At 42.2% G+C, this 16105-nt stretch overlaps 1 protein-coding gene across 1 annotated transcript in view; it reads left to right on the top strand.

Annotated features, from left to right (window-relative positions):
* Kcnq3 (potassium voltage-gated channel subfamily Q member 3) overlaps positions 1-16105 on the top strand; it is a 269125-nt gene that overhangs the window by 209493 nt on the left and 43527 nt on the right. The gene's annotated exons all lie outside the window — the stretch shown is intronic.

Raw genomic sequence — 16105 nt, 5'->3', positions numbered from 1 at the left:
GACAAAATAGACCTTCTTGCTGTTAAGCATGTCTTCCCTTCTTCCATAAAGATATCTGTGTTGACAAGAGACTTGGAAAGGCCTTGAATGCTTTCCGGTTACTCAAAAGAAGCTGGCTCCTCTAGGTAAAGCAACGTAACTTTTGTTACCTAGGAAATGGGACACGGACCCAGGTCTCTGGATCCCTCCTACCATAAATGGCTCCATCTTTCTGCTGAAGACAAGTGTGAGTTTGCCCAGTGCATTAGTGTCTGTTCTCTTCTAAGGAATCTGTATGTTTCCTCTGTATTTTTTGTTTTCTTGTCCTCATTTCAAGGAGAAAACTCAGTGTCGTCTATAAAGATAATCTGGTGTGGAGCACTGGTCATTGTCCTCATGGCGTACAGTCTCTTTCAGCCTTATAACTCATCCTCAGCAAGCATTAGTTACTCAGTTCCCATTAGAACCCCATGAGGTCAAGGGAACTTCATAAATGGATCTGGGTTCATTTCTTCTAAGCTAGGTGTTTCCAAGCCAGAGCTTGCTAAGCCCTGCTAAGGTGGGAGTAGCCTCCAAAAGGGCCCTCAGAAGCTCATCTCCATCTGTCTCTCTCCCCATCTCCCCTCCACATCCTTGGTGGCTCTGGCCTGTGAGTAAACGAGGGACAGACAAGATCAGCTGGGCGTGAAGGGATGTGGTATGTAGGATCTCAATGCTTGTTTCTTTGCACCAATCCTGGCATGTTGTTTGGAGCTGCTCCAAGATGCAGAAGGATTGAAATCTGGTACTGAAAACCTGGGGTACAAGAAATTGAAGACCCCAACCAGAATTAAATTTCCTTTTCTCCAAGATGCCGGGGAGTTAAAAGGAGATATGTGAGAGACAGTGGAATTGAAGGACTTCCTGGCCAGTGAAACACTGCACCATGCCGCGCCAAGAGGGGCGGCATCCTGATGGTAAAGTGAAAGTGACGGGGCACTCCATCAGCAAAACTGTTTCCAAACCAGCTGCAGATAGAGATGCAGGCTGGACTCAGAAGGTAGAACTGAGAAAAGATAAATGGGAAAGCCTGTGTGAGGTATTGGAGGAAGTCAATTACTTGCCACTTGATAAATGACCTGCTGTTCCATAACAATAAATATGTCAAATAAACAGGCTAGGTTTGGGTACTCAGTAAGTTTGCTTTTCAGAGTGTGCCCCAGACTCTAATGACTTCAGACACTGTCATGGTAGAGTTACGGCACAGCAGGAACACACTTCCCAGTAGAGTGCCCTCATCCAGCATTGAGGAGGAGGCTACAAAGCTGTATATGAAGAGTGGACAGAATGACCTTGAAATGTGGATGCCTGTGTAGGGGAAAACCAAAATCATGCCTAACTGGTATGGTGACATCAGTGAGGAAGGCAAGACCAGGCAGGAAAGAGATACAAGGGTAGAGGAAGTTCTTGTGTCTACACGCAGGCCTTTCTCGGTCCCTGGGTCAAGTAAGGTTCATATAAAGGTTTAGGGATCCCTTAGGCAATATACGAGGATAGTTGAGCACATTCTGGAGACAGTCATGAGGATGGCAAAGACACCCGAAAGTCTGTCGTAGGTTTAAAAAACAAAGAAAATTTGAAGAGATGCCTTGAAATTTTGAACTACCTGGAAATAGGGTGGCCTTGCCAATGCTTCTGGAAGGGAGGCAAAGTCATCTGGGCAGACTTTGAGGAAGGGAGTGATGACTCTTCTAAGGAAAAGATTTTTGGAGGTACTGGTAGAAGCCAGTGGTGACAGCTTTGAATTTGAAGCTTCAGGAAGGGTAGGAAATTGGCTTCCTGAGAATAGAAGCAAGCATGCTAACATGTTTGAGGAGTCAGGGGAAGCCAAGGCCAACTGGCCAAACACACACAGAAAGAACCAGTGGGCACCCCACTGTGGTTAACACTGTCTTTTGTGGTTGGGTTATATAAGGACTCAACCAACTATGGGTCAGAAGAATATTTAGAAAAATATAATTGATCTGTATAGTTTCTACTGAACATGTGGGCATTTATTATTCCCTAATCAGTAGAGCGTGACAGCTATTCACAAAGAGCTTATATTATATGAGATATTGCAAATAATCAATAAATAACCAAACATAAAATGTATAGGTTGTAAGGTTATATTCGAACACTACAATATTCTATATTTGACACTTAGACTGGGTACCAAGGTGAATACTGAGGGTGACTGCATTGTCAAGAGTGCATCTTGAGACCCAATAGTTTCAGGTAGGTTTGAATGCTGTTCTTCTCCTTATTCTTGATAACCATGTAGAAACCCGTGCAACTTTTGTCAAAAGATCATTTTTAAGATAAACCTTTGATTCTCACATAGAAATAATTTTCTTAGAATCATCAGTCAAGCCGGGGGAGTGATGTTGTGAAGGATTCAGTGGGCTGTCTGGAAAAGAGACACGCTCATAAATAAGTAAGAGTGAATAAGAAATGAGGGCAGACTTGAATTTTCACAAGGAGTCGAGGGACAAAAGGCAGGTAAGCAGGGCAGAATTTGCATGCTCGAAGTAGCTGAGTTGCCACCAGTTCTTTATAATGAACAATGTATGAAAGCTCAAAGAAAAATTAATCTGGAATGTTATCATCTGAGAAAGGCATAGCTTTCTACTGGAGCATGATTTTACTAATGTTTTTTGTATTTTATTTTTCTGAAGTGTTGTTGTCTGTTTGGTTTGGAGAGCATCTCATTAATTAGCCCAGGCTAACCACAAACTCATGATCTTCCGTCTTCAGCCTCCTGACTGCTGGTATTAAAAACATGGACCACCATACATGACTCTTACATCTTTTGGAGATTGTTTGCCCATTGTGAAAATGGTAGTAATTTTAAGCCACCAGGTTACTCTGAAAATTTGCATGATGTATACCTTGCCTTGCATTTGACCAAAGTCAGATGCATGTTAGGGTCTCGGTGAGGGTCTGGCAAATCTGAGGGATGGAGACAGGTGTAAGATAGGAGCCAATCTGTGAAAAGCACTGTGGGTCAGGAGAAAACACCATGATATCTGGTGGTTTATGTAAAGATTCTGCTAGTGCCCACATCTACTGAGTTTTTTGTGAATGAATCATTGTGTTCAGTTTGCACATCCATCGCAGGCCAGCTTAGTTAGAAACTTAGTTAGGTGCAATTAACCATCTTTCTGGAATCAGTCATAGGAACCATGTCCACTGGGCTCTCCATGCTGTGGGACAATGGTCTATACCCTGTCACTTGTATTTTAAATAAATGCTGATTGGCCAGTAGCCAAGCAGAAAGTATAGGCAGGTGACCAGGCAGGAAGTAGAGGTGGGGCAATGACGAAGCCAGACACAGATCAAGAAAGATGTGACTACCTCACCAAAAACAGTACTATGTAGCTAACACAGAGAATTATTATGGGCTAATTTTAAAATGTAAGAATTAGTTAATAAGAAGCCTGAGATAATAGGCCAATTAGTTTATAATTAATGTAGACCTCTGTGTATTTATTTGTGACTGAATGGCTGCCTGACCAGGCAGGACTGGGTGGGCCAGAAACCTCAGTCGACAACTCTGTATTAGACATAGTTGACTTTCTTGTATGGCCATAAGTATTTTGAGTGCAGGACTGATTCTCTATCACTTCTGTCCCTTGATAATGGGTGCAGTTCTTGGTAAACCCACTAGGTGAAAGACTGGGTGATGGAATATGAAACAAAGGCCAGAGAGTGAAGGAAATTACTCAAAGAATTGTCAGTGATGGCCATTGTCTTCAGAAGCACAGCTGGGCAAACAGATGTCCCCTCTACCATGCTAATGACTATATGATATACACGTGTATTTTTTTTTAAATCTCCTTCCACTTTGAGGATTTGAAAGCACTAAATGTTTCCATCCCCGTGAATTTTTCAATTGAAAAAAAAAAAAGGAAAAATAACACACTGTTCTTGTGCCTTGCTGAGAAAAAAAACAAAAACAAAAATGAGAGAACCAGGTCTTAGGTTGTGCCCAGGTGTGCAAGTCACAAAAGAAGCAGTACCACCATTTGTAGGAAAGAACAACAGGATAATGTAATATAAAATAGGTGTACCTTTGGGCAACATCCAAGAGGACCAATTATTTATGCCTGAATAAGTCTACAGAGCATGGTAAGAAAAATACCATGCCAGGTGCATGCCAACGTTTCACCCACTGTCTTTAGCCAGTATTGTTGGAAAGCCTAGAGGCAGAGTTGGCTGCTAAGTATGTAGAGAAAGCAATGGCTTACATTAGATAACTTCAGAACTACTGAGAAGTCCTTCTCCCCTTTCTTTCAGAACCTCTGTTCCACAGAGGAAGGTTCTTAAGAAATCTTTAGTCCTCTGGTGGGAGACAATTTTTCTTTCTGATTAAAATTCAAATTTCAGGTGCCATTTACTAAGGCAGTAAGATATTTAATAGTGTGAACAGCCAATCCTGATGGAACCGAGGAGAAAACAGCTTCCTTATCTATTCTCATGAACAATGGAAAGTTGGGCAATCCTTTAGACGAGCAGTCTGGCAAAATACATCAAGAATCTGTGTGTCATATTAGTTATGAGTCTTACTCCTCCATCAAGAATAACTGGAGGAAGGAAGGGTTTTATTTTCTTTCGTAGTTCCAGAGTAGAATCCAAAATGTGGCGGAGTTACAGCAGCAGGGGTCTGAGACAGCTGGTCATGTCTCATCCCATCATACACAGTCAGGAAGCAGAGGGAGAGGATAGCTCTGTTCAGCTCAGTTCCTCCTTTTCATGCAGTCTGGGATCACAGACTATACAGTGGTGCTGCCTACATGCTAGGTAAGTCTTGCCACCTCAGTGATGGGGTCCAGCCTTGATGGGGTTAGCACATTCCAGGGTAGAGGCGTGAGGATTAGAAATATGAGGCAGGACAAAGATATGAAAAAGAAAAGTAACAGAGATGCAACGTAATAGCACTGGGAGGGCAATCCAGTGAATATTGAATTTATCCATGTTTATTTTCTTTATGTTTATATACCCCAATCCAAAAGGGGGAGAAGAAGGCGAAAGACTGCTTTAACATGATACAAAGAACAAACAGAGCAATTACCTGCTTCAATACCTGAAGCATCAAATAACTATATCCTGAGTTAAGTATTCTGTTGTTTAGGCAGGACATGCAATGGCACACCTTAGACCAAACATCCTGTAGGCAGCCCCTCCCTGGGTCAAATCTCCTGTCATATCCTCAAAGGAGCAGGAATCGGCTTTAATTCTCTGACCATTGGTCAAGGTGGAACAGACCCACTTCTGTGGGCTCCCACACCCCAGTCAAGCTAATCTAAATAATCCTTCACAGGCATTCTCATAGGCTTATCCTCCAGGTGACTTTAAATCATGTCAAGTTAATCATCTATGTTAGCCATCACAAATGATTAAAGATGTCGACATAAAGCCTAACTCTCACCTCAAAGAGAGTAAGAGACGGTTCATTATGTAAATTTATTGTAAGATGTGTAGTCACAGATCAGAAAACATATAGGTTTTTTCAAATACATGTGCCAACTTGGGACAGGGTTCAGGATGTTTTTATAGATACAAAACAAGAGAAATTCATAAATCAAGGCATTGTAAAAGTACGTGTCAGGTAAGCGAGTTAAAGCAAAGCAGAGAAATCTCAGCTCTAGGCTCCAGATGATATCTGATGGCTTTCTTAGCTTTGGAGCTGGTGGGAGTTAGTGTTGAGGTAGTACATTCAAGGGAGGTTTATCTGATAGGAACAAAAATATTAGGTCAGTCACAGTAGTGGGTGATAAATGACTCTTAAGGGGACTGAAGACAGCCCAAGATAATTCAGCTCTGGATCTGCAACATTCCAGTTCACCATAATCACAGTCTTAATCTGTCAGTCAGCCTTGTGGGACCATAACCTAGGTATGGCTGTTTTTCTAGGACCTTAAGTTCAGAGAGACATTGCAGGGCTTTCTCATAAAGACTTGGCCTTTAACAAAGACGATCTTGATGCACAGACGTTTTCCATTTCGGTAGTCATCTGAGCACAAAGATGAATGCTGCCTCAGTATCTGGCAATGAGGTGATGGTTATGCATATTTAGGGCTCTGATGTCACAAAATGCGGCTCTTTCATTAAACATGATTGTTCTGAATATTTTATAGTCAAGCAGAAGAATGTTTATTCTTTCATAAGACAAAATGCCAAGTGCAATGTTGTGACAATACAGATTTGTTAAAATTATGTATGATTCTGTCCTTGGGCTGGAGAAGGATGGAGAAAAATGGAAGCAGTTGATTCATTGGGTTTAGGTTTCAATCTGATGATTCTCGGACTTTTGCTTCTTTTTTTTTTCTTTCCAATGTCTTTCATACATTGAGTGTTTAAATCCAAAAACTTAGACATGCAGAGGATTAAGTTGTCTGTAGACTAGCACAGTAACTAGGAATTTGTCAGTAGTCGGAATTCTTTGGCCCGCAGTGGGAAGAGTGGGGAGAGGCTGCTGAAGCCTATGCAGAGGACTAGGAGGCATCAGAACCAGAGCGACTCAGAGCAGGTGCTCTAGACGAGATGCTGCAAAGCCTACCACTCCTTGGGAGATCCTGCTCTGTGCGATGACGTAAAACAGAGCTAAAGAGAAAAAGCTGAACCTACTCTCAACTTGTTAGGTACCTTCCCTCTTTCTATTTTAGATACTCCATTACAGGAGAGGCAAAACACCTGCTTACTTCCCGTTTCCTGTACTACCTTCTATACTCTAAAACTTCTTCATAGGCCCAGGCAAGAGCAGCAGACCCCTTCAGGATCCAGGGGTGACTTTTACCCCTGGATCCTTGTAGATGTAGCCAACCAGTATGGCCTCTGCTATGATCTTCCAGGATACAGCACTGTGTCCATTACCTGCAGTCACGCTGATATTTCTGTTCAACCATGTTCTTAATATTTTTTCCTACCACAGCATCTACCAGGGGCTTCACATCCTCAATCATCGATCTCTACCGTGGTCTCATAGAATAGACAGAGAGTGCTATTGCCACTTTGAAACTAAGGCAATGAGGCTAAAAGAAATCAAGTAGCCTATTCTGTTTCACACTGACTTGAGGCAGAAAAGCAAAGGTCAAGGGCAGACTCTATGAGTCTACTGTTTTCCTTATAGGGTGTGCTACTTCCTTTTTCCTGACTTATATGTATATAATGCTGCCTAAATGTCCACATTAGGTGCTATATGGTGTTGAATGAACCATTTTCTTTGGACTTGACATCACTCTAACAGGAAAGAGATCTTGACCTCCAGAAATACTGTCCAGCATGAAGCAAAGAATGTTTTGTTTTCAGAGTTAACTGGACTTTGCTGTTTGGCTACAGATTTTTAAGTGATGTCTTAATGTCTTTGTTTTTGATACCTTGTTATGTCTCACAGACACTTGCAAAGAAGACATGCATCTCTTGCCTCTCTATCTTACTGGGCACTCCACAGCCCCTCTCTATCTCAATCTCAATGGTACAATGTATCCTATGAAATATCTTGTAACCTCTGATCTTGGTGACAGTGGGTTGAGGATTTTTTTATCTAACCTCATGGATTGCCTTTTATAAATTTTCCCTTTAATTTAAAGGGAATTTTAATTTTATACTTTTATGCAATGAAATATAATTATGTCTACTATTTCTATTTTCTTCATCCAACTCTTCCATCCACCCCAACATGCCTCTCCCATTTCATATCTTTTAGCCTTTTCTTTTTAGGCAGAACCTTCTTAAGTCCCTCAGGCTCCTTTGAGCTATCTCTGTAGCTGATCAGACCTTGGACTTGGGATCCTCCAGCTTCAACCTCTCAAGCAGCTGAGATTCAGGCCCAAGTCACTTCTTGAGTGACTTGAGTTTTGTCTCCTCATTAATACTTTTAAAATAAAGCAGCAGTGTCTGGAGTCACCGATGTTGCCCCAGGCTTGTGTCTGGGTGGCACTAACTGTGTACCATCTTGAGCATTAAGGCCAATTTCTTCATGACTCACCAAACGTTCTGGGAAATTTTCATCATGAAAAGACTAGGGACTCAGAGTTGGATTAGTTATGCCAGAGTCTCATGTCCAGCCCCCCACTGGCATCTGAATCTTCGTCTTGAAGTGCTGCCTAAGTATATTTGGAGTTAATGGCTGTAAAATCTGTAATACCAAGCAGTAGACACTCAGGAAGTTCCACTTTCCTTCCAGTTTGCTGACAAAGGCATGCCCACTTACAAATTATTTATAATTGGGAGCATAAACTTGGAGGCAGACAGGAACTGAGATTAAATTCTGACCTCATTAATGGTTGTTGTGTAACTTTGGCTAGATACCTTAATTTCTCTGCTCCTCTAAATCCTCACATTTCTTTTGAGGACCTCTAAGAATTGGTATGAAAATGAATGTACCTTAAATTGGGGATAACTTAAGATGTTAAGTTAGTGCTTGGCACGTTTTAACAATCATTACGATGAATGGAATTATTATCTTTATCATTACAATAAAACAGTGTTTGAAGAACAGATAAATTATCAGATGCTGGAAGTAGTTGTTTTCAGTCAGTACATCGAGACATCACCTTTGGAGAACTCCCAAATGACACTAACCTATATGCCAGCATCTTTCACGCACTGTCAACTGTAAGGCATTATGACTATGAAGGAGAAACTTCTGATTAAGCTATGTTAGCCATTTGTGCTAAGTCTTTTTCTAGAGATGTGAAAACGAGAAAAATATGTATCTGACGAAGGCCTTTTGTACCTTCCAGCTCCTACCATTCTCATCCAATGACATATAGCTGTCACGTAGGATACCTAATGCCCTTGTCAAGCCGCCAGCACATCACCCTTGAATCATTCGAGGCTTCTGAGTGATCTCCAGCATCCTTGCTCCTTAGCCCATCCAGTTCCCTTATGTGGGGGAAAGCTGTTTGGTGGTAGAGCAATTGCCAAAGGCTAAGGATGCTCTGGGTTCAATTCCAGTCCCACAGAAGGAAGAGGAGAGGGAAGAGAAGGAGGAGATAAATTGGGAAAGGAAAAAAGGAGGAAGGGGAGGGGATAGAGAAGGACGAGGAAGTGGGAAAAGGAGACATGAAGAACAAATAATTCAAAATGGTGACATACCATGATGTTTGAACACATGTTTCTGGTGTCAGGTACAGCATGCAGACCCTGACTTAATCTTTGTCCATCATTCATATTCATTTCTTTAATGATTCCTTCACAAAACGTGAATATGCCTGTTTTATTCATGTAGTCAATTTTTTTAAAGTGCCCTGTGGTTAGCAAGGTTGTTTTAGATTAAGATTCTTATTTTTATCTCTTTTTTTCTGTCTATCATCAGACATATAAATTCCTTGAGATGATGCTATTCACTGGCTGCTATATTTTCAGCATTGTGGGCCAGAATGTCTCCATTGCAACTACTCAGTTCTGCTGCTGTGCATTAACAGATGAGCATGGCTGTGACCCAATAAAACTTTATTTAGAGAAACAAGTCAGCAGGCTAGATCTGGTCTGAGGAGCATCATTTGCTACCTATGAATTCAGATGGTCAAAATCTGCACTAGTTTATATTTCTGTGCATAGGACACTCACGTGGATGTAGAGTTAGGATTAGCCAGGACTTGTTATTTATGCACGATTCCTTCCCCTTTCCAAAAACACAGAAGTTTTAAATGACAATAGTATTTTATATACTGTTAAATCAATGATAGGAATACCTTTTATGAGTGCAAGAAAAAAGAAACTAGTATTTGATTAGTGCCCTATTCTATTAGTGCCAAATTCTAGGAACTTTGACATGTTGACACTTTTGAGTTATTATCATTTAGTGCCCTGACTGTCCAGTGAGGGGAGAGTAAAGATTAGTCCTTGTCCCACGGCTCTGATGAACTCTTCAAGGGAATGATTGCACAAGGGAACTGGAAGTTCACACGAAGCAAAATAGGTGCAATGTTTCATAAAATATAAAATATGTGATTGCAATGTAAATCATCTTCTGTATCTCAGAGTTGAAATATGGATTAGAATTGTATTTGTGTTCTATCTTTTGAAATGGGCAGATGCTAAATTTAGTGTTAACTGGAAGTATATTTAAGGGGATTATTTTTTTAAATGCTGTTTTTTATTTGTTCTTTGGCAACTCCATGCATAATATGCAATGTATTTTGTGTGAGCTAGTATCTACCTCCTACTAGCTCATACTGATTCCCTCAGAACCCACAGCCCACCCCCTCTCCAGGTTCATTTCATCTTCTACTATTATTGTTAATTAACATGGAGTCCAATTAGTGCTGACCGTTTGCGCAGGTGTGGGCTATCTTCTGGGGCATAGGCACGCTACCAGCAGTCACATGACTGTGAAAGGCCAAAGCCATGTGACTTCACGTTTTATTATTTCAGTCCTTTGAGAGGAGGGAGGGATTGCAATGGTTAATTTTAATTGTTAAGTTGATAAACTTAAGAAATGTAGAGAGCCTAGTGGAGCAGCACACGTCTAGGTGAGGAGTGTTTCTCTAAACGCCTTCATAGGGGCATCACCAGAGAAAATTACACAAGGAGACTCTCTTCCAGAGGGAACTAATCCCTTAATGGATGCATAATATGATAGCATTATTTGATAGTAGTATAATGTAAGAGGTGGGGTCTAGTTGGAGAAATTAGGTCACCAAGTCTGCCTCTTGTCTTTGGCCCATCCCGTGTTACTTCTTCACTTCTCTGCTACCCTGTGGTAAACAGATCTTCTCTAGGACACACTTGAATGATGTTCTGCCCAAGTGCATAAGGTCAAACAGCCATGACCCAACATTCTGAAACTTCATACTAAAACCAACAATTCCTCACCTTTCAATGACTCTCTTGGTGTTTTGGTTGTAGAGTTAGAAAGAGAAGCTGCTACAAGGGACTGTGTGAGGTTTGAGCCCTTTCAAGGACCAGTTGGTCTGTCTTCAGTTTTTCCATTCCAGAACATCCTTTGCTAATTGTATTGTATTTCAAATCTCCCTCAGCCAGTTGTGATATCACAGGTCCAAAATGACCTCACTCAGGTAGGATTGTGAGTTTAAGGCCAACCTGGGATGTGTATAGTGGTCCTCTCTCAATCAATCAATCCATCAACAGCTCTCTCATTATTTCTATCAACTATCATACAATCCTGCAGGGTGTATGATTAGCCTTTTTACTATGCCAGTGGCTTTGACTGAGCTACTCAATGAGTCTGCTGAAGTAGCAGATGCTGATATGCAAAGCCATGTTGCTCCCATGACAGTTGTCAATCACACTAGCCTGAGTTCCTATTAGGAAAGTACCTTTAAGTTATAAAAAGCTTTTATGCAGTGTGAGCTCTCCCACATGCCAAGAGTTTGGTAGAGTATTCTGACAGCAGAGATCCCTTTGTTTGCTACTCCTGTTTTACGGATAAGGAAGTGAGATTTCAGGAAATTACAGTCTATTCAAAGTTTTCTTGTTGCTGGGCCAAGATCTATCCCCTCATAAGCCTACACTTCTGTCTTTTGTGGCATAACAATCTTCCCCAAAGCATGGTATCACACATGAGAAATAAGCTCTCTTTTCTCTCCTTCTTCCTCCTACTTTTGTTCTTCATCTTCTTCCTCTCCTTCCCTAATTCCCTCCTCCTCTTCCTCTCTCCCTCCCTCCCTCCCCCTCCCTCCCTCTGTTTTACGAGTTCAAATATGGTTCCCAGAATCATGTCATCAGCCTGTGGAGACTCAGCTAAAGAAAGCTCTCTCTAGTAAAACCCCCTTGGTGACTGTTTGAAGAAGCCAGTTCCTGGAGGGTTCATTATTTGCTGACTGTTAGGTGATTGGCACTTTTATTTCAATACCATGCAGGTGTCTCAAACACAAAAGGTTGCTTCATGAAAGCAAAGTCTACAGCAAGATGAAATTCACAGTCCATAGTAACCTAATCACAAAAAATAGCATCCTATCTCCTTACCATATCCTACCCACTAGAAACAAGTTCTAGCCTTTTTTAAGCAGTGGGAATTCCCCAAGGGTGTCATTAGGCTGGATCTATTCTGAGGGCCATCTTAGGGTCTACTTGCTACAGCTCTGCTTCACAGCCTTTAATCTTTCCCTTTGTTTTCAGGGAAACATAGCAGGTGCTTGCAGCCTGCAGAAGATCCTTAAAATATAACCCTGAATCTCTCTGTGGCATCTGGTAGCCTGGAGTGTGAATTTGGGGGCCAAATGAAATTGCTTTGTTGATATGAAACTTTGTATTCTGTAAGCAATACAATGGGGACAATGGGGAGCTGGAAGTACCTAGCTAAGGGCACCTATCACTGTCCCTCAGGGAGTAACAATGTGATGTGCCAGAGCCAGGACAACCCTGACTTCATATGGGAGTGTCAACTGTGAGCTGGGTGAAAAGACATTTTTTGGTGGCATGCTACTGAAAATGGTGTATATTTCAGCTGGCGTTGTTAATGCAGAGGAAGACAGAGAGCTGCCTGGTCTGAAAAAAGCTTATCGCCAGGCAGGAGTCTCCACCATCCAAAAAGATAGCATGCATATTGGGAGGTTGGATGTATCCAGAAAACTCCTTAGAAAGAGCAAAAGTGTGATTCTGACTGATGTGCATAAGGCAGTATGTGATGGAACTGAAATACAATCTTCCTGGCACTTTTTCTAACTTCGAGTAGATTTTCTAATTTTAAATAAGTAATTTGGAGTCATGATGAGCTAGCAAGTGAGTCTGTCAGCCATGTGGCAACCAGTTACTAGCATGACCCATGCAAGCTAGAATTCACTCCTGCTGAAGATAGCACATGTCAAGTCTACACAATGTGCCAAGTATGACCCTATGTGGCCCAAGAGCATTCTCTTCTTGACTTCTCACAGCAGTGCTGAATTGGGAGCCTGTGTCATTACCATTTCTAATGTAGCATAGCTGATATCTGAACTCAGATTCTTCCATCCTGATCCAAAAAAAAAAGAAAAGTAAAGAAACAGCCCAGAAAGACCTCTTGTACGATTCCCCTTAATTACATACTATGCAGATGTAGTCACACAGACATGAAGAAAAGAAAGAGCTTCCCAAAGCTTATAAAGTGAGTAGACAGCAGAGCTTGAAATAGAACTAAGACAGAAAGTTTCTTTAACTATTGCCTTGTGCCACAACCTTTGCTCCCAAAAAGAAATCATAGGGGCTTTACTTTATTAGAACAGTCTAAGTTGTACATTGGATGCCCAGAACCTTACAGTCTAAGATGTACATTGGATGCCCAGAACCTAGAATGGTCAGACCATGTCAGAGAATGCATGAGATACTGATTAAAAACAGAATCCTTTGTGAAATATCAGAAGGTTCCCCCTTATACACGTTTGGAAAGCAAGAAATAAAATATAAGCTCTTGAGAGACAAGTATGGCCTGCTCTCAACTCCTAGTGATGATCATCCCGTCGTTTGTTGAGGAAAGGAGGGACATCATGATAGAGGAGGTGACTGATCTGAACTTCAATAAAGAATACTACATAGGGATGGCGACATAAATGTGGACATTTTCCACCTCTTTAGCTCAGAATCATGGCAAGTCTTCCTTCTCCTCCATGTCTGAGAAGTGGCATGTATCCTCCTGTGTGCTGCCTGGAGGAGGTCTGGTCTGAGCGGACCTAGACAGGACGCACTGGGCCTTATACTGATCACTGGGGTGACCCTTCCGTGCCTCTCCCCGACTCCTCCAGCTCCACATTGGCAGAAGGATAATAGAGGATGAGAAAGAGTACTGGGGGAGACACATGGACGAGACAGTGGGCCTGAGGATCGCCTTGACACACACTGACCAGTATTGCTCTCAATCACAGCCTAGTACTGTAGACAGAAAGACCAGAGGGGAGGGAGAGGATGTGATCACAGAGCGGAAGGTGGGAGGGAAGAGAAAAAGTGGAGGAAGAGACATTGGGATGAGTGGGGTAGTGAGAGGGAAGGGGAGGGGCAGCCAGGGCTATGGAAAGGGAGCCCAAATTGACAAAGGGCAAAGGAGGGAAGGAGAAGAGGGCTCAGTGAGGCACCCAAAGTTCACAAGACAGGAAGGAAAGTGGAGGGCAGGACTGTTGCTGCCCAGATCCATCTGGCCTCTGTCATACAGACTGACTGCTGAAATCGAGTTCTTTTAAAAACATTTTGAAATTTTCAAGAAGCTGAAAAAAAAAAGTCTCCTCTCCTCAGGGTTAGAAGGGCTTCCTAGATGATTTCCATTTCATAAATTACTGGTCTTTCTCCAGTTTTAGAAAGTAGATCCCAATAACACTGGTGAGGAAGGGCGTGCATAACCAGTTTGTGGTGGCTGGCTGCCCCCTGCTGGCAGAGTCCAGGTTCTGCATGCTATGGGCTGTTAAGATCTAGGTTGAAACTGTGTGGTGTGTGTTAAAGCTGAATACCCCACCTCCTCTCCCAGGCTGTCCAGGGTATCATACTCTCACAAACTCTGAACTTAGATTTTTATTGACAAAATGTGGAATTTCCCTCAGATCTCAAGTGCATCAGATCCACATGAAGCTTATCTTCTCGGGCCCAAGGCCACCCCAGAGCTTTCTAATGTCAGTTTTCAGTGTTTCCCTAGCAACAAGATCCTCAGTGTGGTCCTCTTGCTCTTCCCCATCACCCTGCAGGAGGATTCTCTTTCAGGAGCCTCTTGTCAACTCCTCATCCCTCTGGGATTGCCAGCCAGGACATCAATCCCTGACCACTTCCCTTGTTGAGCTGACTCTGTCCACAGATGTAGAATCAGATGCTTCCTCTGTCCATAGTTGGTATATGCAAGGAAGCCCTGTGAATGCCCAAATGGAAGATAAAACCAAACTATCCGTGCTATATTTTTCTATATATACTGTTTGCCAATGATAATGGTTAATTTACAAAGTAAGCACAGTAGAAGATTAATGGCAATAACCAACATAAAGGAGAACACTTACAGTGATAAATTGTAATGAAATAATTTAGTATCCATCCGTGGCTGATTTCTGGAGTTGGCATTTAGTAATTTCAGACTAGGCTAACAATGAATGACTAAAAACCACAAAAAGTAACCACAGATAAAGGGACACTGTTATATGTAGATATTGTGTGTGTGTGTACGCATGTGTGTATTACTGAGGATTGAAACCAGAAATTGATATATGCTAGATGAGTATTCTACCAATCCAATAACCTGTATGTGTGTGTACATGTGTGCCTGTACCTGTGTGTGTGTGCATTTATGTGCTCATGTTTGTGTGAAAAAGTGTGTGTGTGTGTGTTCTGAATCTTTGATGCCAGCAACAAGGAATTACTGAAGTCATTTTAATGCTTTCTTTAAGTGACTGTGGGTTACTTAGAGCACTGAGCCCTGAGGTCGTCACTGGGTATAGACAGGAGCTGGCACATTCTCTGCTGCCCAGGAGTGGAGTTTGACAGTCCAAGCACCCCAGACCACATGGTCATCCAACTCTGAAAGTTAGACGCACTTGGCAGATTCCCATACTGAATTTTCTATCACTCTGTCTCACAAATTGCCACTATCTTGGTGGATTGTAATGATACCATTTCTCTCTGTAGCTCACAGTTTCTGAGCATCAGTGGTCTAATTGGGGCCTAGGCTGAGGCTTCACAGAGCATCAATTGAGGATTGGGAGGGCTGTGTTTCCTTCTGGATGATTGATGACCAGTTCTTGGTGTTGTAGGGCAAGTCCTATTTTCATGTTATCAGGAACTGGGAGCAGAGGTGAGATCATGAGCCACGGCAGCACTTTGCCACGTATAACCCTCACAGGCCCTTTACAACGCCAGCAAAGGGTAGTCTAGCTTTAGTCTGAGTAGATGGGACCCATGCAGTGTGACACAGTCACAGGCATGACGATAACAAAGCAAGCAAAGAAGGAATGAGTCTTGGGGTCTGCTTGTACTCAAATGAGGCGATCATTCGAGGGATGGAGTCACTGGGAATACACATGCGTGTCTTGTGGAGTCATTCCCAGGTTTGCGTGCACACCCGCTGAGAGATAGAGGAAGAAGGCTACAGCCTGAGGAAAGGCTTCTACTTCTGTCGCATGAATTCAGCTCTGGAACACCAAATTTATCTTTATACACAACCCAGCCTCAGAATATACTTCCTTATTCAATCCTA

The sequence above is a fragment of the Chionomys nivalis genome, chromosome 17 (assembly GCF_950005125.1).
Source record: "Chionomys nivalis chromosome 17, mChiNiv1.1, whole genome shotgun sequence".
Classification (NCBI taxonomy): domain Eukaryota; kingdom Metazoa; phylum Chordata; class Mammalia; order Rodentia; family Cricetidae; genus Chionomys; species Chionomys nivalis.
This window is presented reverse-complemented; position numbering and strand designations above follow the sequence as displayed.